Genomic DNA, 23782 nt, shown 5'->3' on the forward strand with positions numbered 1-23782 from the left:
TTATTTCTGTTGTGGTTATTAATTTTGTTATAATCATTATAATAATTACTATAATTAGTGGCAATCTATTCAGTTCATGGTTGGACAATATGACAAAAGATTGGCTTTTAAAATAGCTTAGCATTTCTTTGCAGACAGTCTCTCCTCTTAAACTATGTCACTGCAATTATAAATATAATATAGGTAATTGAGATTATAATGTTGGACTCTGTTCATTAAAGCAGTGTTTCTTGTATGTAAGGGGACAGGATATCTCTTGGGGGAACCTGTGAGGGTTGGAAATGTATCCAGACAAATTAATAAGTCTAACAAAATTATGATCATCCTGCAACATGATAAAGAAAAGTTCTTCTCATCAGTACTCTCCATGCCTCATTAGTAATGAGGCAGAGAAAATAATGGCACTTTTTTTGGTGGTGGTGGTGTATATCCATATATATGTGTGTATATATATGGATATATATATAAGGCGGCAAGCTGCCAGAATCGTTAGCCCATCGGGCAAAATGCTTAGCGGTATTTCTGAGTTCAAATTCCGCCAAGGTCGACTTTGCCTTTCATCTTTTCGGGGTCGATTAAATAAGTACCAGTTACACACTGGGATCGATGTAATCGACTTAATCCTTTTGTCTGTCCTTGTTTGTCCCTTCTATGTTTAGCTCCTTGTGGGCAATAAAGAATTATATATGTTTATATATACTATATATATATCTCATCATCATTTAACGTCCATTTTCCATGTTGGCATGGGTTGGACAGTTCAATTGGAGTCTGGGAAGCTAGGAGGCTGCACCAGGCCCCAATCTGATCTGGCAGTGTTTCTACAGCTGGATGCCCTTCCTAATGCCAACAGCTCTGAGAGTGTAGTGGGTACTTTTTACGTGCCACTGGCACAAGGGGGCCAGAGGAGCTGGCATCGACCACGATCAGATGGAGCTTTTTATGTGCCACCGGCATGAAAGCCAGTCAAGGCGGCACTGGCATCGGCCATGTTCGGATGGTGCTTTTTACCTGCTACTGGCACAGGGCTCACAACTACAATTTCCATTTGATTTGGTTTTGATATTGCTGATGTTGATGTACTTGACTCAATAGGTCTCCTCAAGCATGACATGTCGCCCTACAATCCAAGGTACTTTTGAGTGGGCTGGTTATGTGACACTGGTGTAGGTTACATCTGTGGACTCACTTTATTTGCCGGGTCTTCTCAGTCACATATATATATATATATAAAAAGGAATACCAAAAATGGGACAAAGACACAAAACATCCAGACAGTTAGATGATACAAAAAAGGGACAACAAAACATCCAGACAGACGATACAAAGAAACAAGGACGGGTCATTCGGAGTTTTCTTTCTTCAGTTGAGTTCCGGATTATCTTTGCAATTTCGGCTGGTTATACTTGGGATTGTTCCAATCTGGCCAACCCCAAGGAAAAACTAAGCTAAGAGCATTAGATTTCTTGGAAGAAAGCAGCAAATGTATGTGAAAACAAGGATGGAAAAAACAGAGAAATGGTACATATATATATATATATATATATATATATATATATAGGTGTGTGTGTGTGTGTATAGGTATGTATGTGCATATATTATAATATGTATACATGCATATATACAAACACACACACACATTGCACATGTGTGCATATTGTTGATCTGTAACATTTTTCTATATTTGATTTTTTTTTCTCTCCAAACTTAGCTTTTATAGTCATTTAGTTTCATTAATATTTAGAGGAGAAAAGGTTGTTTAATATTACAAATGCATCTACTTATGCAACTGTACTCATTAATTATTGTGTGGTTGGATGTAAATTTGAATATGTTGCAATGTCTCAGTTTGAATATGTTTTCTCTTGTTTTATATGTTTGTGTGTGTATAAAGCATTGCATGTCTCTGTTATATATCTGTGATTTTTTTATATCCCTGATGAGATATTCATGTATACATGTGTGTCTATGTGGATATGGTTCTTTATTTTACTATACATATTTCTATGTGTGTCTGCATATGTGTGTGTATGTTTTCTTGATGTATATTGCTGCTGTATTTCATTTTAGGTTTGTCTCTACTCTAAGATAATTACCTATGATTATCTTCTGTATGTGCATGTTTCATGTGTGCATTTGCATCTGCATGCATGTGCATTTAAGCTGGGTGTTAATTGGAAAGGAACAAAAAAAAAAAAAACTAACGCACTTATCTCTGTCTCATGAATATCTTTACAACTTACCATTCCAAAAAGAATGAAAAAAAAACGAAACAGGAGAACATTAATTAATAGTCTCCATTAATCAAGATTACTTAGACACCTCCACACAAAACTCTCATACATGGATAGAAACACACATAAATATACACACAAACATATATATGGACACAAATATACACGCACTTGTTCACATATATACACTTTACTTTAATCTTATGCAAATGCAGTTAGGAATATGTTTGTAGACATTTTCTACTAGCACACATTCATACATCACCTGTACACGTATTTATACTCAATCTGTGCAATATATTTATGTTGCCCTCCACCCCATCGTTTTATACCGTACTTCATTCACTCAAAGAGACTTATCTTGCAGATGCTTGGTGACTTCACTAATGCTGGTGCTATGTAAAAGCACTCAGTACACTCTGTGAAGTGATTGGCATAAGGAAGAGCATCCAGCTAGAGAAACCTTGCCAAAGCAAGCATTGGAGCTTAGTGCAGTCCTCTGGCGCAGCAGTTCATGTCAAATCATCTACCTCATGTTAGCTTAGAAACAGGGATGTTAAATGATGACAATTAGTATATATCTATAATCTACCTTCATTATATTCAACCTGTATATCATCAACATTTAACATCTGTTTTCCTTGCTGGAATGGGTCGGACAGCTTGACAGGAAATGGCAAGGCAAGGGGCCACACGAGGTTCCATAGTCTGTTTTGACTTGGTTTCTATGATTGGATGCTCTTCCTAATGCCAGTCATTTTACAGAGTGTACTGGGTGCTTTTTATGTGGCACCTTGGTTTTAGGATCTCAATCCTGTTGTGGTGGGAGAATCTTCATCAGCAGCACACCACATATCTCGGTCCTCTGTCATCTCCTTCGCAAGCCTCTGCATTTGAGATCAGCCTTCAGTACTTCATCTCATGTCTTCCTGGGTCTCTCTCTTCCACAACTTTCCTTCACTTTCAACACACAAACACACACATTATTATCATTTTACATCCACTTTTCTATACTTGCATGAGTTAGATAGAACTTGTTGAGACAGGTTTTCTTCAGTCAAATGCCTTTGCTGTAGTCAACCCCTACCTGTTTCCAAACAAGGTAATATTTTCCCTTAGCTTGACATATTTGTCTGGAAAAACTGAAAAGAAAGAACCTTGCTTATATGATGATGACAATGATACTCATTTACTGTCATCTCATAATGTCACAAACAAGGGTAGAAACATACACACATACAGGTAGATATTTATACGCAACATTTACATATATTTTCACTCAACTTCTACATATATACTCAATACCTCTCTAAATTTATTCTAAATATCTGCGTACATTTCTGTTCAATTTACACATACACACACATACACACAACTGTAGAAAATTATGTGCTTTCTGTGAAAAATTACACACAAATTTACGCACATAGATTCACATACACACATTTGTACTCTTCACTTGACACATACATACACTCTTATAGTTATAAAACAAGCATATGAGAGATCCAGTGCAGCCTGAAATCACAAGACACAACCTGTCACACAATGACAAGTTATGTGAAATGTAATATGGCACTGACATCTTCCCTCCATTTTCTTGTTATTTTTCAGTGTGGTTAATATGTGGGCAAAAGTGTCTGGTGATAACTGTAGTAGAGACAGGTGAGGTGGTCTCAGTGGTGGCTGCAGTATAGACAGGTAGGGTGACCGCAGTCATTGTATAACAGTCATTATTCCTATGAAATTTTGTTGGATCACATAATGCATTTACTGACAACTAATCATTGGTAACTGCTGTAACCATCTCACAACAGACAGACTGCTGCTGCATATGTGTAAACATGTATTGGCAGTATTGAGTAAATTAAATGCTTATTACTAATTAAGCCTGAGGCAAATTGTTCTCTTTTTTCAAAACCTGGTAACAATGGCACAGCTGCTTCTTTAAAATATTATTGCTTGTAAACAACATCTGAAGCAAACCCAATCAGCCCTAGAAGAGGACGGTAACATCTTTGAGAAGGGCTAGTCTTGGAGATATGTTTTGGTGGCTTAATAGTGGCTTCATCATCATTTTAACATTTGCTGACATCTAGACATGAAAAAAGTCAATGGAATATGTTTGATTCCATTATGAGGATTTTCTGGTGGTAGCTAGATCTATTAGTTTAATAATATAGACTGTCAAACTACCACTGTCAGTGGACAGTAGCATAGTGAAGTACATAAATGCTAACGTAGTGTGCATGATAATTTGAATCAGACAAGACTATAACAGTATTGAGGTAAACATTGGTGAACAATTTGTAAAGAAGCCAAACAAAGACAAGGGTTATAACTCAAAATGACAATTAAAGAAAAGTGGTGAAGAGAAGAGAAATAGTTTTAGGTCTCATGAAGTGATGTTAAGTTCTTGATTAATTGTTTTTCATAACCATTAACGAAATGCACTGCTGCTTTGGTTATAACTTAAAAAAGGTTCTATAAAATAGTGTTGGTCAGGGTTTAATTTCATTATGAATACAAGAGGTACTGGTATGGTTGTGTAGTTATAAAATTTGCTTCTCAATCACATGACATTGGGTTCAGCCCTATTGCATGGCACCATGAGCAAGTGTCTTCTACTATAGCTTCAGGCTGATCAAAACCTAGTGAGTGAGTGGCTTTGGTAGACAGAAACCAAAACACCCCCCCACCCTCTGCGCACACACAGTACCTTGAAGTTGTGTCCTGACACATTACCACCACCATCTCTCTCTCTCCTTTCTCTTCTAATTGGTGTTGCAGTGTATCATCTCTTCTGTAGCAAGACATCTTTATCCCTCTATTATACTTTTTAACTTCTCATCAACTGGCACAAAGCCACCTCTCTCAATACTACTCCCTATCCAAGTCAAGGGATCTTTGTCTTGCAGGTGACTCTGTTGGTGCCATGCTAATAGCACCCAGTAAACTCTGTAAAGTGGTTGGCACTAAGAAGGACATCCAACTGTAGAAACCATGCTAAAGCTGAGAGTTGAGTTTAGTACAGTCCTCTTGCTTGCTAGCTCATGTCAAACCATCCATCCCATGCTAGCATGGAAAACAGATGATGATTGATAGAAAGAGAAATAGAGAGAAAGCATATGTGTGTGTGTGTGTGTGAGTGTTTCTTTATTTGTGTTTTTTACTAGTCTTGACATAGTGTGGTGGTTGTGAAGTGTGACACTGTCATACAAGCAGTGTCATCCATTTCCAATATCCTGCAGAAACATAATATTACCTTGATTAGAAACAGGTGAGAGTTGGTGACAGCAAGAGTATCTGGATGTAGAAAATCTGCCTTAGTAAACTCCGTCTGAGTAGGGAAAAATAAATGTTAAAACAATGATGATGATGATAAGAGGTTTTGCTTAATAGAATCAGAGGTGGGCTGGTTTTAAAAGGATTACTTGCTATTATAAAACAGGTTTTAATATTTTTTCTCAAAAATAAGATGATAATCTGGCACTCCAGCCAAAATGCTCAGTGGTATTTCGTCTGTCTTTACGTTTTGAGTTTAAATTCCACCGAGGTTGACTTTACCCTTCATCCTTTCAGGGTCTATAAAAATAAGTACCGGCAGAACTCTGGAGTCAGTGTAATCAACTTACCCCTGCCCCACCAAAAAAATTACTGCCCTTGTGCCAAAATTTGAAACTAATATTTCTGTCAAGAATGCACCACTTCCCATTAAGACTACTGAACAGTTACTAGATATACTTTGTCAGCTATCTCTGTTAGAGTCACCATGAAGACCACCAGTCACCATTTTTGTGAACAATCCAAGATATAGTTACACAATGATGACGGATCAAGAATGGTCCAGGGTTAATGTGACATATACATCACTTCTTGCCTGCCTGTCAATCAGCAGTAACCTACCATCATATAGAACTACTTGAACACAAACTAATATAGTGATTGTGATTTCTAATAATGTTACTTTGACATCATCGCCATCATTATCATCATCATCACCATCATCATTATCATCATTACCATCACCTTCATCATCATCATCATCATCATGTTATTGGCTTTCCCTCCCACATGTTTACAGTCTGCTTCATCATAAATCATCCAAATCATCAGAAACTCTATATCAACTCAGCGAGCTACGACATATCATTGGCTGCATAAGGTAACCATCCAATAACAGGACATAAAACCAATTAATAATCAATGGGTATTTTGTTGGTTTTCTTGTTATTGGTTTTTGTCTGGCAGAGGGGGACGGGGGGGGGGGAATCTGAGACTGGTGAGATTGACGTGACTAATGTTCGTCTGGAACAATTGCAAGTTGCTGGTTGCTGGACAAATAAACATGGACAGGATGGGAATTCCAATGTTCAGGTTCTGGGGAGAAAAGACTGAGAGACAGGGTTAGTGTGGGAGGAGACACAAAATCAATGATGGTAGGAGGGAGGTAGTGGTAGTAGAAAAGCAGAGCGAGAAGACAGCCTGTCTGTGAGCCAGACGTTGGAGTGTGTAGATTTTAATGTCCGTTTGTGTGTGTGGCTCTCTTTTACAAACTGATTCTCCTTCCCTCCCTCCCTCTCAATCTCTTGTTCCCTCCTCTCCATCTTGCTGTGATTTCTCTCCCTGATGTAATTATTCAGGATCATTTTTGTGCTACTCTTACATTTCTCACTTCTTACTCACATTTACATTTGGTTATATCCTTTTTTGCCCATGTCTAAAATGTTAGGAACAATTCAAAATAATTGTTCAAAATAATTTTCAAATTCCTATTCTTGTTTGTTACTGTTTTCCACTCCTCTCTCCACCTTGAATGGAAGCAGCCAGTGCCGCCATTTGCTCCCCTTAACCACTTTGGGTCAAAGGACATGGCCTTAAAATCAAGTCTTCAAGGATCCTAACTAGTATTCATTCATACCAGTTGAATTAATTGCCTCTCCTCTCATCCCATGTCTTTTTCAGGAGTTGACCATTGTTCCTCTGTCGTTCTTTGTGTGTGTGAGTGCATGCATGCATACATTCATGCATGCACTTTCTACATGTCACTCTAATTCATAACAACTGAAAATAATGCCTGTCTGTGCATTAGTCACTCTTTCCAATTGATGATCCTAACTATATTTTGTAACATTAGAACTGGCTTTGTTCTTGAATTTCCTACCCAAAAGATGGCATCTCCGTCAATAATATGGAATGCTAAACTTTTGGTAACTTGAAAAATCATTCAGAAATAGGGCGGTCTGCTCTGTTTTTCTGACAGCTGCCATATCGCTGTGTTTTCCTCCCACTTAAGATAGTGCAGCTGCATGACACCCAGTTGGAAATAAAAGGGTTATTGTGGAGTAAAGAATTTGTCAACACACACACAATGCAATAAACTTTCCAAATGAAGTGAAGTCACTTATTAATGTTGTTTTTGTTTCTTTTTGACCAAATCTGATTTTCTAATTGTTTGTTTACAGTTGAAGTCATCGTATAAAATGTTGTCAACTTAGTGAGTTTAACAAACATTTAAAAAAGAAAGAAGAAACTTTTGTTATGAGAACAAGTTGAAAGAATTTTGTTGTTGGTTCCATTCATCCTGCAATTAAATTTGAAATGAAATTTGGAAACGAGAATGTTTTAAATAGAAAAATTATGTTTTAGAAATTTCTAATGAGATCAAATGAAACCTTTGAACTTCTGGTGAGTGGCAGCAAACAGTACCCAAACCATTTGAATCAATGATTCATCACCATCAATATCACCATTGTGCTAGGGTTCTCTTTATCATCATCATCATCATCATCATCATCATCACTACCACCACGGGCACTTTGTCATCTACCAGTATCACCATTATAAATCATCATTACTTCTACTACTCCTACTGCCACCATTCTCATCATCATCAACACCACCACCACCACAACCACCATCTCTTTATATAATACAAATAATACCTCTTTATATCAATTGTACTCTAGTATTATCAGTCTGTTGTCTGTAGATATTGGTTTCTATTGATTCTGGGAAGTTGGAATATAATATAGTATTGTTATAACATCTCAGCAATGTTGAAGTATGGGTAGGTCAGCAGAAATTACTTTGGAAAACTCCCAACTTAGTGTTGCTGGATGTTCTAAGCACTTTCTCTCCAGAAGTGTACTGTATTTTATAAGTGCTGTTGTTGTAGTTTAGCCCTTGGTTGAGCCTCATCAAATGTTCTGATCATAGATCAGAACATTTTAGCCATATTCAACTTCTTTGTTTTCATTTAAACACATGTATCTTTTTAAGATGGTAAGGTAAGTTTGGCTGCTATTTCTAGTCTTTAAGCAACCATGTAGAGGTTCCTTTGTCCATTTGTATGAGTTATGGTTGCTTGGGTGTTTATGTTAAGTGAGCTGAATGTTTTGGAGTTAACTAATGGTGTTTCAAACTTTAGAAAAGGATGTCTTTGGAGATTTGGATGCATAGATTTAAGAATTTGAAAAATATCCCTTGTTATAATAACTTATATGCAGATGAGACATGGGCCACTATAAAGGAGAAACATTGATTGGCTACAGCACAAAAGCTATGATAGAAAGATTCATGCCAGGAATATCTTTGTGATATCATATCTCAAATGAGGTAATATGAAAATGAAGCAGAGTGAATGATGTGATTGTTGAATACTGAAAGCCCAAGTTTGCAAAGTTTGCAGCCATGAGTAGCATCCAAGAAATTGGAAAAGGTCACTTGGAAGGCCTCTACAACAATGAGAAGATGATTTAGTTAAAGAATTTGGGCCAAGATGGGAAAAAAGGGTGCAATCAAGAAAGAATTGGAAGCACATTGTGACCAGTGGTGTATAAAAACATCTGGCAGCTTGGTTGATACAGTGATAATAATGAGACAGTTGAGTAAAGATATGGTAATTATAATTAAACTTAGCAATTCTTGATGAAACATTAAATTATTCTGCAACCTCCTCATTTACTAAATTAAAAGTATGATGATTTAATTTTTCATTAACCTGAGCTTGCTTTTGGTTCTATGATACAAATTACTTGTTTTAAAGTGATCTAAACTAAAAACTTCCATTAAAATTTCAAGTTTACTGTATTTATTTTTGTGCTTATGTCACACTTCTAATTTAATAGTAAATCTTGTTAAATTTTTTTTTCCTTCACAGTTTTAGCCTTGCCCATGAATGTCATACCCCAATTTTATCTAGCTACAACCATATATAAAATAGTGCGAATTATACTCGCTTGCTGAAGCTGATAAAAACCTACAATGGCTTACATCAGAACTAGGACAAATGCAGGAATGATTGGTCTGAAAATCAGTGTAGGGAAGACCAAAACAATGAACACCAGAATTGATGATTGTCAAACAACAACAATTCTAAAGATCAATTAGCAAAATATGAAGACAGATGACAGATTCACCTATGTGGGGAGCATCCTCAGTAACAATGGCAAAGCTACAGCCATATTCCAATCAGCTTACACACAAAGATTCAGCTCTATAATACCATAGTTCTACCAACAGTTCTCTATATCAATGAGACATGGAGGAGCACTGAGAAAACAACAGAAAGCTAAATGTTTTCCATCAAAGATGCTTGAGGAGGATTCTAAGAACACACTGCAAGACCACATAAGTAATGAAGATGTTCTAAAAAGAGCCAACACAAGATCACTTAGCAAAATCGTCACAGAATGAAAATTGAAACTAGCAGGTCATATACTTTGGTTATCAAAATAACACCATTCTAAAACAGCTTTCAAATGGACACCACCAGCAGGAAATAAATAGAGAGGGAGACCAAAAACTACTTGGCACAGAATATTCATAACCAACATGAAAAAGGCCAATATTGCATAGACAGATGTAGAAAAAAAAAAAAAGAAAAAAAAACCACAGCCAGCAGAAACCAGTGGTGTCAATTTGCTGCCCAATGTGCTCAAGAGCATAGAGAGAGCTGATACTGATACTTGTGTAAATATGGTATGTCTCACACACCAGCTTAAGCATCATCATCATTGTTTAACATCCATGATCCATGTTTGCAAAGTTATTCTACTGAATTTTTCATTATTTTCAAAATTACTTGAAACAAAAGTAGTCTTTCAACAGAAATATGGTAATGCAAGGGTTAATTCTCTTACTTTACACCTACGAATATACATTTCTGTGTGTTTATGTTTTTATTTGATCCCTAATGCTTCAGTAAGTCATGAAGTCTTCAGTTGTAGACTTCCAACAGAATAAAACCTGTCTAAAGTTATTTTGTATACTTATTGTGGAAATAAAGGAATTTGTTTAAAACTAGTATTATTTTCCTTAAAAGATTTTGCATATCTAATATAATTTTGACTTGTTTAATCATGTAAGAAATATGCTCTTTTAATTATCTGTCTAGTAATTCTTCATTGTGATTTGTATTGATTTGTAAGTATATCTTCTTTGATAAAAAGAAGCAATTAGTGTAAGTTATGCCTTTTACCTGAAATTTAAAAAAAGGTTGTTTTTTTTTCAGTTCAAAACTCTAGACTTACCCATTACTAGATTTGTCTATGACCAAACAGGAGGAAAATTGTCCTAAATGTCAATATTTTCTTTTATTAATTCCTTGATTTCATCTCTGTTATCAAGATGTGTAAATAGCAGTAATTTACTACTATATTGCAGGTGTTCATTGTATATAAAACATACTAATGGGGGTAAGAAGAAAAGGAGATTGGGGTGTAGTTGTATTTAGGCTACTTTATCTGTCTATTGTATGTAACAGTTTCAAATGCCAAAGGCAGTTGTAAACTTTGAAAGGGCTTAGAAAGTAAAGTGTGATGATTTCAAACACAAAGGTTAATATTTTTTTTAGGCTTTTACAATCAAAAAGAATCCTGCCAGAAGCCTTTTCTCTAGCAGGTGCAGAAGATCAAGAACTTTTCTGTATCCATATAACATCAGCCAATCAGATGAAGTGTTGTAAAAAGAACTTTTTTATTGACTTCTTAAAAAAAAAAAAATTTTAGGACATTATTGAAGTAGATTGGCATTGTATAAGATCTATTTATTAACTAGATGACATCAGTTGATTTACAACTGCTTTTCCTCGATTTTAATAAAAAAAAGATTCAATTTAATAAAATAAAATATGATTCAGGGATGGGGTAGAATGAAAGGAGGAGGAGGGATGGTCATTTTTTTTGTTTTTTTTTATTTTTTACTTTTGTATATTTAATCATAAAATCTTTGAAAATTATCTGAAATAAGTAATGAAATGTAAATGTGTTGTTATAATAAGATAGCAAAGTAGGATTTGTAAGTTGAAGAAAGAATCCTGAAAGATGGTGACAGTTATGGTGGTAGATAACTGTCTACTGATTGTCTTTCTGGCTTTATTTCATGTGACTTTAAAGTGGTGGTGGTGGTGGTTGTTGTTGATTCTATTTCATTTCTTCTCTGCTCACTTTTTGTGTTCTCTTTCTTTCATTTCTTTCTTTCTTTTCTCTTTAATGATGGCAATTAGAATGATTTCGTTTCCAAGTGTACTGGCTGCTCTATAAACCAGTTGCTTTGTTTCCTTACCATTTGACTCATCTCTTCTATTGCCAACATGCAAAATAGACAGCTGGAGAAAACCCAATAAATACCTGGAAACGATTAAAATAAAATTATAAAAAAAAATATAAATAAAAAAATTAACAAAGTTAAAAGACACAAAAAATCTTGATTCTCTAAGATTTTCTTTGTAGACATGTCCTACCCTGCCCCTCTCTCCTACACTCACACACACACACACACACACACTCACTCTCTTTATATCACACATCTGTACACACTCATACATGCCACATACTTACACAACCTTTTCAGTTAGGCTTTTATAATGTTAGGTGACACTATACACTCACTAATATCTCATTTATACATTCTATAAAGCTTTATACTGACTTCACTGCTTTTTTAAAATTTTATTTTATAAATTTTCTTTTTAATTGTTTTTTCAAGAAATTATATTGGATTGCAGCCTACACTGCCAAAAACACTTAACTAATTGCTGCACTGCCACATGTTGTGTCTACAGATGGCGGCTGCACCTCTTTTACATTAATCACAGCACCACTATCTCTGTGAATAGGACAATGATACAAGTCTTTTTTTTATTACTCTTGCTGCTCAACACCTATTCTTTGTATTGAGTGTTGTCTATCTGACTGACTGCCTGTCTGTCTGGCTGCACCTTGAAAAAAAAAAGTGCAAGAGCAAAGAGAGGTGAATTGTCAACTTTACTGTAATATCATTTCTTTGTGATTTGTAACTTTTAGTTCTTACATTGAAATTTCTTTCCTCTCTGAATAGATCTTTTGTATGACATTCTATTGAGTTGCCTCGATTAGTTTTAGTGGAGTATATTTGTATACTTGTAATTGAATTCAACTGAGATGGTTGGATTGGGGAGCAAAATTTAAGAAATGTTATTAAAACTACTATACCTGTGCTGTGTTAAGAATCCTGGAATCGATATTCGTTAAAACTAAGTTTTGTGTTTTAAGATTTTGCGTTTCAAATCTCTGTATAGATCAACTTGGGACTTGCTTCTGTCCAGGAAAAAAAAAACAGTTGATGGATGAACATGGTCATTGTTTGATGGATGGTTTCTGGTTTGGACTACAAATTCCAATAGAACTGTATGAAAATAGATCTGCAACACTGAAGCAATCTATCCCAAGTGATACATGTCTCTTGTATTTATAATGATAAAGAAACTGAGATGAACACCAGTTCTATAAGTTCACTTGGCTTTAGGATTAAAACCATTTTTTGCTCTGTTAGAAATATATTTTCCCCTTGTGTCATAATGACTATCACTAGTACAGTCTTAGCCTTTTTACTCCACCCCTGTCTGTGTATGTGTGTATAAATATATATATATATTTCCACTTGTACATCTAATTACCTTTTGGACATACACTTTTTTTTATACACTTCTGTATTGACTTTCTCATTGATAATGTCTTTCTCTACATATGCACAAATGTAATTCTTTCCCAAATAAATTGCACTTCATATTCAAGGCTTCAATGAATCTGTAAGGTGTTATCCAGGCACAGAACTATGAGTCCATTGTATCTTAAAGCAGAAACAGCTGTAAGCTAATGAAGTTCATAAGATAATTGTATGTGTGTGTGTGTGTGTGTGTGAGAGAGAGAGAGAGAGAGAGATAAATATCAGAGATGCTTTACAGGAGCTATTCAGTAGTCTTACAAGCTTTTCTTCTGATGGTGATTAACTCATTAGTTTTGAGATTTTGATGATGAGATTGTTTATGTTTTGGAATGATATTGTAGAGGAGGTGTGAGAGGCCAGATCTAGCTGGTTTGAACATAAAATAGATAAAATAAAGCTATCACAGTGTCAGAAACCCTTCTGTATCTTCAGCAGATATCTCAGGGCCATAAATGTTTCACACCTTAACTTGTCTACTCCATTTAATGAGGCAGTGAGGACTGAATTAGCCTTCACCTATGAAAAGATTTCCGTCTGCAGTCTTGTGCCCTTTTCCTCTCTGTCTATTTGTTTGATATTAACAATAATCAAACTTCTAAGCTGTCTACCCTAACTTCACTTAAGAATAGTGAACTACATAGCTAACATTCTCTGATTTGTTCTAAAAAGTTTTAAGTCTAAATTCTGCTGGGAGGCATAACAATTTTCATCCCTTTAAATGGGACAAGAAGATTAATTATATTCTTACCCTGAGATCATAACCTAGAAATTTTTTCTTGTTGTTGTTCAGTACTGTTCCAGGTGACCTTAGATCAAAAGCTTTCCACTCGTGATCAGCTTGTCCATCTTTCACTTTTTGTGTGTAAAGGACTACATTATCTTTGTGCTATACTATTTTTTAAATGGTCATTGAGGAAGATGTGGCTGCTATTTCTAATAGGTCACAGAATAAAGCAATGAAGAGAAAGGTGCAAGAAGAAAAGAGGCAAGATAACTATATGAAATATGTGTGTGCCAAATTCTGCTTAGGTGAACTTTGCCTTTTATCCTTTTGGGGTTAATAAAATGAGTACAGTGGAGCACTGAGTTTGATGTAATCAACCTACCTGTCACCTGAAATTGCTGGCCTTGTGCCAAAATTTGAAGCCAATATTAAAGAAAAGGCAACTAGCTGGCAGAATTGTTGGCATGCCTGACAGAATGCTTCTAGCAATCTATCCTAAAAGACCTAATGTTTGGAAAATAGAAGTACGTATTTTTTATTCAATGTCTGATTTAACCATTTGTAGTTAGAAAATAAAAATCTAACTGCAATAAAATAAAGAAGTTTATTGTCTTTAACATTGACATAGATTTTTCTTTCCAACATATCATAAATGTCTAGTTTACGGTCATTTTCACATATTATAAACATGTAGTTTATGGTCTTATTTACATATCAACAACATGGATTCTTTTTGGTGTGCAACCCTAGAACAAGCACATTTCAAAAGAAAAAGTAAAAAGAAGTTAAAAGAGATGGTGGTATTGAACAAGGATGGAAAGAACTTAACAAACTGAGTCACCAATTGTTCATTTCTAAATTTTTACATCATTATCATTATCATCATCATTTAATAACCACTTTTCTATGCTTGCATGGGTCAAATGGAATTGGTTGAGGTAGATTTTTTTATGGATGGATGCCCTTCCTACCACCAACCCTCACCTGTTTGAAAGCAAGATAATATTTTCCCTTGGCTAGACATGTTTATCATGGAAGAATGGAAACAAACAATCTTGCTTGCATGATTGAGATGATGTACCTTGGGGAAGTGTTGTCTATGGTAGACTTAGGCAAACCAAGCCTTGTAAGTGAATATGGTTCATAGAAAGTACAAAGCCCATCGTATATATATGGTTGTATTTATGTGCATATATAATGTATATATATATGTAATGAATGTACGTGTGTATGTTTTTCTAACTCTTGCCAGAATAGGGAAAACAGGTATAAAAGGAACAATATACACATACATAAATGTGTGTGTAAACCAGTATTGTATCCCATTGTATCAAACATTACTTTGCCATTTGATAAATATTGTTAAACTTAATATTAAACTGAAATAAACACAGAAGTTGATATGATCAACTTCAGAAATTTTAAACCAGTGTTCTAGCATGGCTGCATTTCAGTGACTGAAGCCACTATTTTTACTGATGTAATTCTCTTTTATAATAAACCTCTGTGTTATCACTTTAAAATGTTAAATCTGATAATTCTGAAAAATAAAACATTTCACTCTAAATCTTACATTTAATTTTTTTTTTTTTTGATAGAGAGAAAGTGTGTGTGTGTGAGTGTGTGTGTTCTGCATTATTTATGTTTGGATATGTTAGACTAAAGGCCGATTTGTTTTTGCTTTTTTGTTTGTTTGTTTGTTTGTTGAAGGTGATACTCTCTAAAAGCAGTTTTGGAAATGTGACAAGGCTATGTTCACCAAAGTTCCTATAGTAGTTACATTCTATTTATCAAAGAAATATCACTGCTTATTTTTTTTATTGTTCGAGAGGGGCTTTTTTCTTTTTGCTTAATTTGAATGGAGGATAATATATCTAGAACTAATTGAATTTCATATTTGTATATTTTTTTTCTTAGTTTTGGCTTTCTAAAAATTTGCTGCTGGTCTGACTTTAAGACCACATCCAATTTTGCTAAGTTTAGAATCCAGAAACTAATATCTTTTAAAGTTGTTACTTAATAGTCTCAAACCTTACTCTTTTCCGGCCAGTTCCTCATTAACCTCTGAAGTTTCTTGTAAGCTTATCACTTATTTTTATCTTACATTGATACTGAGAAACATTTATCTTTTCCAGTTATTTCAGGTTTTCATAATCAATTGGTTAAACTTTTAAATACTATTTCTAGTTATTTACTGGCATAGGTGTCTGGTTAAAATGTGTGCTTCCTAACTACATGCTTTTGAATTCAATTCCACTGCATTGTACCTTTGAGTAAATGTCTTCCACCATAGCCCTGGGGCTAACCAAAGCACTGAGTAGATTTGGTTGTAGAAGAAAACTGTAAGAGGCCCGTCATGTGTGGCTTTGTGTCTCCTTGTTTCAACTTCATGTGCTAATTGTAAGTGAGTAGCATCAGTGTCATACGAGCAGCATTCCTTCATTTTTGATCTTCTGTGGAAAGATGTTCAGCCATGGACATGTTCTTAGCTGATTTTTCTTTCCTTTTAATGTTCATCAAACTTATAATAATAATTCATGGAGTGCACACAAGAAAGCAAGAATTTAAAAAATGTATCTATCCATTCTTAATATTTATTGGCAGATTCAAATGTGAATATTTAATTGCTGTTGTTTTTTTTATCATCAGAGAACACTGCTTCCCTTCAGATGATAATGTGTTCATAACACATACAATTTATTGGTGTAAGGGGACTTTAGGACACTGAAGTGTTTTGACATTATTGTATGCCTTCTCGGTTAAACCTTGGATTCTCACTGTTCTGCATGAATTATTATCTGTTTGGTAGACATCAACATGCATCAGTAAATAATTTGTTTGCTGATTTCTATAAACAAGAGACCTGTGCTCTTGTTAGATTCATTGGTGTGGCAGAATAGTTTTGGCTAAGGAGACACACGTCAAGGTCAGGCATGCAGCTTCAATACTTCATTCAAAGTACATCATCATTATCATTATTTCAACATCCACTTTTCCATGCTTGCATAGGTCAGACCAAAGCTTTGTGAGTGGATTTGGTAGACAGAAACTGAAAGAAGCCCGTCATATATGTGTGTGTGTGTGTGTGTGTGTGTGTGTATCTTTGTGTCAGTGTTTATACCCCATTGCCACTTAACAGCTGGTGCTGGTGTGTTGATATCCCTGTTACTTAGCGGTTCAGCAAACTTGAGATCGATTTGTTCAACTAAAACCCTTCAAGGTGATGCTCCAGCATGGCAACAGTCAGATGACTGAATCTAGTAAAATAGTATGTGTGTGTGTGTGTGTATATATATATATATATATATATATATATATATATATATATATATATTATTCCTTTCACTTTATTAATGGGGAAAAAATGTGGATTTCTGGGAGAAAAATCTCTGTCTGTAATATGAAAAGGAAATGAACAAACAATTGACATAAAGCTGTGTGTGTTATTTAGATATAATGCACTCATTAGCATCATTATTTTATGTTTGTTTCCCATGCTGGGTTTAATGGATGATTTGCTCGCTACAATAGATTATATCTTAATATGTATACAGCATGAAAGGTGACTTAAGCTGATAAAACTATATGAAGCTGACTTAGAACATGAGATAAATTGAAGCCTTTGGTTATGCCCCTATGACCCAATGGCTTGTAAGGAATTTCTTCATGTTTGAAGCCAAGTCTTCCTGAAATCATGGCCAGATTGCCTTTTACCATAGATCGGTTCTGTCAGGACTGAACGGGGGATAAACAACTATATAAGCAAAATAATTGGGTGCTTGCTAGAAATGAAAGAATAACAGCAAAAACAAAGTTATTGTTGCATTGTGTTCTTGAGCAAAGCACTTCATTTCATCTTGCTCTGTGATTGTCATCTGACATATGGCACATGGTGCACCTGTACAGGTAATGTCAATTTGATGGAGAGAGTGGACACAAACATTTGATCACTATGTAAAAGTTTGATAGTTGTCATAGACAATTTAGTCTCTCTCTATCACCTTTCAACAGCATTATAAATGAAGAGATATTGGAACAATTTTACAACATAATAAAAATAAGATTTATTTTTTTCTTGATGCTTGGTTTCACAATTCCTGCCATTCAGCTTAGCAGCCGCTGATTAAGTTGTAATTTGGTATTGGAAGGTTAAGGGCTTCCTTGACGCCTGCCAGAGAAACAAGTAGCTATCACCATCGAAGGCATCGAGGTGAAGTGGTGATTCGTTGAGGAGTGAGGAGTTGTCACGTAGAAGGTCTGTGGCTCAACTGCCTAACAAAGTGAAACTCTCTCTTTAAGTACCAGTTTTACTACGCATGTGCACTCGAGGGGCTTCCGGTGGTGAAGTCCGCTGCGCATGCGCAGAATAGTACTTCCTCAATGGCGGCTATAATTTCGTGCCACTACAACTATAAACAAATTATTTGTGTTGTTGTTCGGCAAGAAATTGCTGAACCCTCATATGTTGTCTAACGATGGGAGAGTCCATGATGATATATATGGCTCCCATGCTGGTGACACGTGAAAAGCACCATTTGAGCATGATCGTTGCCAGTGTTGCCTTAATGGCACATGTGCCGGTGGCACGTGAAAAACATTCGACTGGCACCCATGCAGGTAGCATGTAAAAAACACTTTTTGAGCATGGTCGTTAGCAGAACCGCCTGACAGGCCCCCGTGCCGGTGGCATGTAAAAGCACCCACTACACTCTCAGAATGGTTGGCATTAGGAAGGGCATCCACCTGTAGAAACTTTGCCAGGTCAGACTGAGCCTGGTGCAGCCTCTGGCTCATCAGTCCGCAGTCAAACCGTCCAACCCAAGCCAGCATGGAAAGCAGACGTTAAACGATGATGATGATGATGATGATGATATATATATATATATATTTATATCCCACTCCCCCAAAGACATGCTTGAGGAAGTTTTTGGAGCAAGAAGACTAAAAGAGAAAATACTGTCTGTACTAATTATGGAGGGTAGCACTACCAATAAGGTTGAATTAAATGAAAACCCAGTGCCAATGTCAACCACTTATTCTGCTCAAATTCTCATAGACATCACATATATGAATCCCCTTCCATCACCACCACCCACTCACCTCAGCTAGTAATAAACAACCACAATAAGTCTTATCTTCCACATGTCAGCTGGCCAATCAAAACTTCAACAGGAACAACGATGAGTTGATGATGATGTTGTAATGTAATAGTATTTGAGTCATTAGTTACTTAAGACCACTTATACAAACTGGACTGACTCACTCACTGATCATCATCACCTCTCCACACTCCATGGCTTACAAAACAACGCAATTTGCTGGCTTATTTTCTTTCTCTTCTTTTGTTGTTTCAGGTTAATTTCTGTTTGAGATAGCCTAGTGGTGGTATGATTGTTTTGGAAGTGAACTGAGCTTCTTATTGTTATTTGGAAATGTGGTGGATCTTCTTTCAGCTGTTTTAGAAGTGATCATTAAAGAGACACTGCTTGGCAGTATTTAGGAACTTTTTCTCTAAAACCAAACAAACAAACAACAAATATTTCTTTGGTGTCTAAGTAGTTTTAGAACCTAATCACTCTAAATTTAGAGGACCTCATTATCAGGAAAATTATTATTCCTACTCTGAAGCAAAACATTTACACATGCACACTCTGTATGCTTGTCTGACTAACTGTGTATGTGTGTATATGTATATTTGTTATGTACAACCACTTTTCAGTTTCTTTGCTCAGTGTATCGTGGGTACCAACACCTTTTTCATTAACCATAGTTTATGATTCTTCTCTTCAGATCTTCATATCTCATCAGTTTTTCTCCTTTTCCATCACTTCTGATGCCTTATAATCAGGCATAGTTTTTCCCTCTTGTTTACCAGCACAATATTGGGATTCTGATGTTCGATTCCATGATGACATTAGATGACAAAATCCCAAAGTAAATTTGCTCTGTCATTTTCTTACTACTCATGTTTGTACCATTTTCTCACTTTTTCCAATCTAAACTTAGTTCTCTGTGAACCATTCTGACGACATTATCATATCTTCTCTTGCATTCTTTTTGAGCCAATTTGCTGCATTCACTTTAAATACTGTCTCTCCAGTTTTACCACACATTCTACATTTGTCAGATTCTGAGGAATGGTCTTGATGTAGTTGTTCTCAGCACTTTTTTCTTGCTGTACTTATCAAGGTCACATTTTTGTAACCACATCCATCATCATCATCATCGTCATCATTAAGGCCAGCAGGCATAATTGTTAGCATACCACACAAAATTCTTAGTGACATTTTGTCTGTTTTTATGTTCTGATTTCAAATTCCACCATGGTTCACTTTGCCTTTCACTCCTTTTGGGTTGATGAAATATGTACCATTTGAGTTTTGGGGTCAATGCAATCCCCTGATCACTCTCCTAAAATTTCAGGCTTTGTGCCTGTAGTAGAAAGGATTATTATTATTATTATTATTATTATTATAAGGTGGTGAGCTGTCAGAATCATTAGCACACCAGGCAAAATGCTTAGCAGTATTTCGTCTGCCACTATATTTCTGAGTTCAAATTCTGCCAAGATCAACTTTGCCTTTCATCCTTTCGCGGTCGATTGAATAAGTACCAGTTATGCACTGGGGTCAATGTAATCAACTTAATCCCTTCCCCCAAATTTGAGGCCTTGTGCTTCCAGCTGAAAGAATTATTATTGTTATTATAATTATTATCATTAAGGTGAAGAGCTGGCAGAATCGTTAGCATTGTTGGGTGAAATGTTTAGTGGCATTTTATTTGTCTTTACATTCTGAGTTCAAATTCCACCAAGGTCAATTTTGCCTTTCATTCTTTTGGGGGTTGATGAAATAAGTACCAGTCAAGTGATGATGTAATCAACTAGTTCCCCTCCCCCAAATTTCAAGACTTGTACCTATAGTAGAAAGGATTATTATTATTATTCAACATTTGATAGTTTTAGGTAAATTTCTACTGCATCACCTGCTACATCTCTGTGTTGCTGGGAATTGTGCAGCATTGTGTATTCTTTTTTGTCGTTGAGGGAGTGCAAAGTCTTCCTGGTATTGTATTGCATCACTTTATTTTGTTATGGGGGTCTGGTTTCAATCTTTTGTTGTAGTAATGTTTGTGTTGTGTGTGTAATGTGAGTTGTGTTCTTCTATTGGAAATCTGACTTGTAGAATACATGTTGTGGTTGTTTATTTTATTGGATATTTACTGTATGGAGTGTGTCTTATGTTTGTGGATTGCTTAGTTTGGGTTGTATTATCAAATTATTATTATTACTATTGTAAGGCAGCAAGATGGCAGAATTGTTAGCACACTGGGTGAAATGTGTAGCAGCATTTTGTCTATCTCTGTGTTCTGAATTCAAATTTCACCAAAGTTAACTTTGCCTTTTATCTTTTCAGGGTCAATAAAATAAGTACTAGTTTATCACTGGGGTCGATGTAATCAACTTATCTCCTTTCCCAAATTTGCTGGCCTGGTGCCAAAATTTGAAATCATCATCATCATCATTATTATTATTATTTGTAGTAGTAGTATTGGTCTTGTAGTTAGGGTGTTGCATTCACGATCATGAGATTGTGGTTTTAATTCCTATACCAGGTGATGTGTTGTGTTCTTGAATAAAACACTTCATCTGACATTTCTCTGCATGGTACACTGTACACTTATTCAAGCAGCGTTGATTTGATAGAGGGAGTGAGCTAATGTACGGCACATCCATTTGATCATTATAAACAAATCATTTGTGCAAGTTGTTCGACAAAAGCTGAACACTCATGTCACCATCAACAGCAGAGTCCATCATTATTATTTTGATTTAAAGCTTATATTCAGACATGATGATTATGTGTTCATGGTACATTTAAAAAAAGATTAAAGTAATCTGTCTTAATTTGTTGTCATTTTTCCATATTTATCATGTCACCACATTCCACTTGAACTATGTCATCCTGAACTCGGCATTTCAGTTTAAAAAAATTTTTTTAAAACTTTTTTACATCAACCCAGAGTTCAATTGAGCTTAATTTTCTAGTAATTAATGAAATGCTTAGATATTTCAGATGAGTTGTTCTCAATAAGATTTTAATTTTTTAATTATTGACATCATCTTTAAGGATGAAAGCATGTTTAACATCTTTGATACCAGCCCACCAGAGACCACCACTCTTGATTCTGTGATGCAAACTTTCAATTTAACATGATTTGAATATAAATCTTCTATCAAATCTCTATGTTAATTTATCTTCAGTCACCAGCTTAATAACGACAAAGTTATTTTTCTAAATTCCTCAATATGGCGGTGCCCCAGCATGGCCACAGCTCATGAGCTGAAACTAGATAAAATGAAAATGAAAAAATATTTTCATAAGTAATTGAAACAAAGGTAGTGTATTTCAATGGTAATATGGTAACAAAATGGTTGATATATACAATCACTTTATGTTCCAGTTAGTTTGATCCATGATTGACATCTGGGTTATAAGAACTTATTTGCTATTGGTTTAAAAATACAAGTTCCCACTCAATTTCACTTTGACATTATGTATACATGATGATGACAACATGATGAAGATCAGAAATTAAACCAGAATACTGTTGCTGTTCCTTAGCTGAGCAGACCAATCAGCTGTGACTATCCATCTTTTATATATCTGGCTATAAGCAAAAGTATGACTGTGTGGTTGAGAAGTTTGCTTCTCAACCATATAGTCTTGGTTTCAGTTCTATTGCATAGCTTCTTCTACTATAGCCCAGTTAAACAAAACCTTGTGAATGGATTTAGTTGTCAGAAGCTGAAACCTGACATGCAGTAACCAGAAGCTGAAAAAAACCTGACATGCATGTGTGTGTGTGTGTGTGTGTGTGTGTGTGTGTGTACCCTTGTCTTGACATCATGTGATGGCTGTAAATGAGCATCACCATCATAGAAGCAATGTTGTTCATTCCCAATTTTCCATGAAAAACATGTCTGGACTTAGAAAAAGAAATATTACCTTACTTGGAAACAAGTAGTGATTGGTGATAGGAAGGGCATTCTACTCTAGAAAAATCTGCTTCCAGAAATTCTCTTTGACCATTGCAAGCATAGAAAAATGAGTGTTAGATAATGATGATGATAGGCTACATTCTCCAATGTGTTCTTCATTTTTTAAGACATTAAGGGTGTAATTTGAGGAAGCTTTGGTTGTTATTTTGTGCAGGTTGGGTGACCACATTGAGAGCCCTGTAAGCATAGCTTTGTTGTTTACTGAGTGAAATGTACTTTATGTAAATTAAACATATTTTTCTTTTTCATCTCTATTGTTCAAAAGTTTATTAATTAATTTTTTGGTAAGTTCATAAGTAAAGTTACTGGTTTCAATTATTTTCAAACATCAACCAATGACATGTTGAAGCTTCTTGTTGAGCAAAGTATATTTGGGTTGAATTTAGAGGAACTGTAAACACTTTTATTGCTTAAGAAGAAAGAAAATAATATTATTTCACATCTGGGTACATTCATTTACTATCGTTGAAGATTGAACTCAGTTCAACTTCTCTGTTTTCAAATACAACATTCTTCTTTGAGTTTAAAAGTGGCTGGTGGTGATGATGCTGACATCATGCATCATACTGTCTAAAAATAGTGTTGTTACATCTGTTAAACAGTAGAATCTAGTTCTTGTAAATTTGTGTTGCTGAAGACAGGAAACTCTTTGGTACAGCTTGAACAATTTATTCCTCAAGGAGCATCGTGAAAAGGAGTAGAATCATTCTAAATCATTTCCTGCTACATACATGCTCTTACATACTCACACAGGCACGTGTACAAATGTATGCC

At 35.3% G+C, this 23782-nt stretch overlaps 1 protein-coding gene and 1 long non-coding RNA gene across 8 annotated transcripts in view; one reads left to right on the forward strand and one right to left on the reverse strand.

Annotated features, from left to right (window-relative positions):
- The window catches only part of LOC106882356 (ubiquitin-like modifier-activating enzyme 6), a 417419-nt gene that overhangs the window by 57640 nt on the left and 335997 nt on the right, over positions 1-23782 (forward strand). The gene's annotated exons all lie outside the window — the stretch shown is intronic.
- The window catches only part of LOC128248919 (uncharacterized), a 44007-nt gene continuing 31769 nt past the window's right edge, over positions 11545-23782 (reverse strand). The window contains exons 2-3 of one of the 4 annotated variants that reach the window (XR_008265071.2): positions 12710-12814; positions 11706-11866 (exon numbers count right to left, since the gene is read on the reverse strand). This is a non-coding gene — a long non-coding RNA (uncharacterized LOC128248919). Of the gene's footprint in view, positions 11867-12705; positions 12815-23782 lie in introns of those variants that run through there. The other 3 variants (XR_016243443.1, XR_016243444.1, XR_016243445.1) reach the window with 3 other exon arrangements.

The sequence above is a fragment of the Octopus bimaculoides genome, chromosome 10 (assembly GCF_046866305.1).
Source record: "Octopus bimaculoides isolate indiv1 chromosome 10, ASM4686630v1, whole genome shotgun sequence".
NCBI classification, from domain to species: Eukaryota; Metazoa; Mollusca; class Cephalopoda; order Octopoda; family Octopodidae; genus Octopus; species Octopus bimaculoides.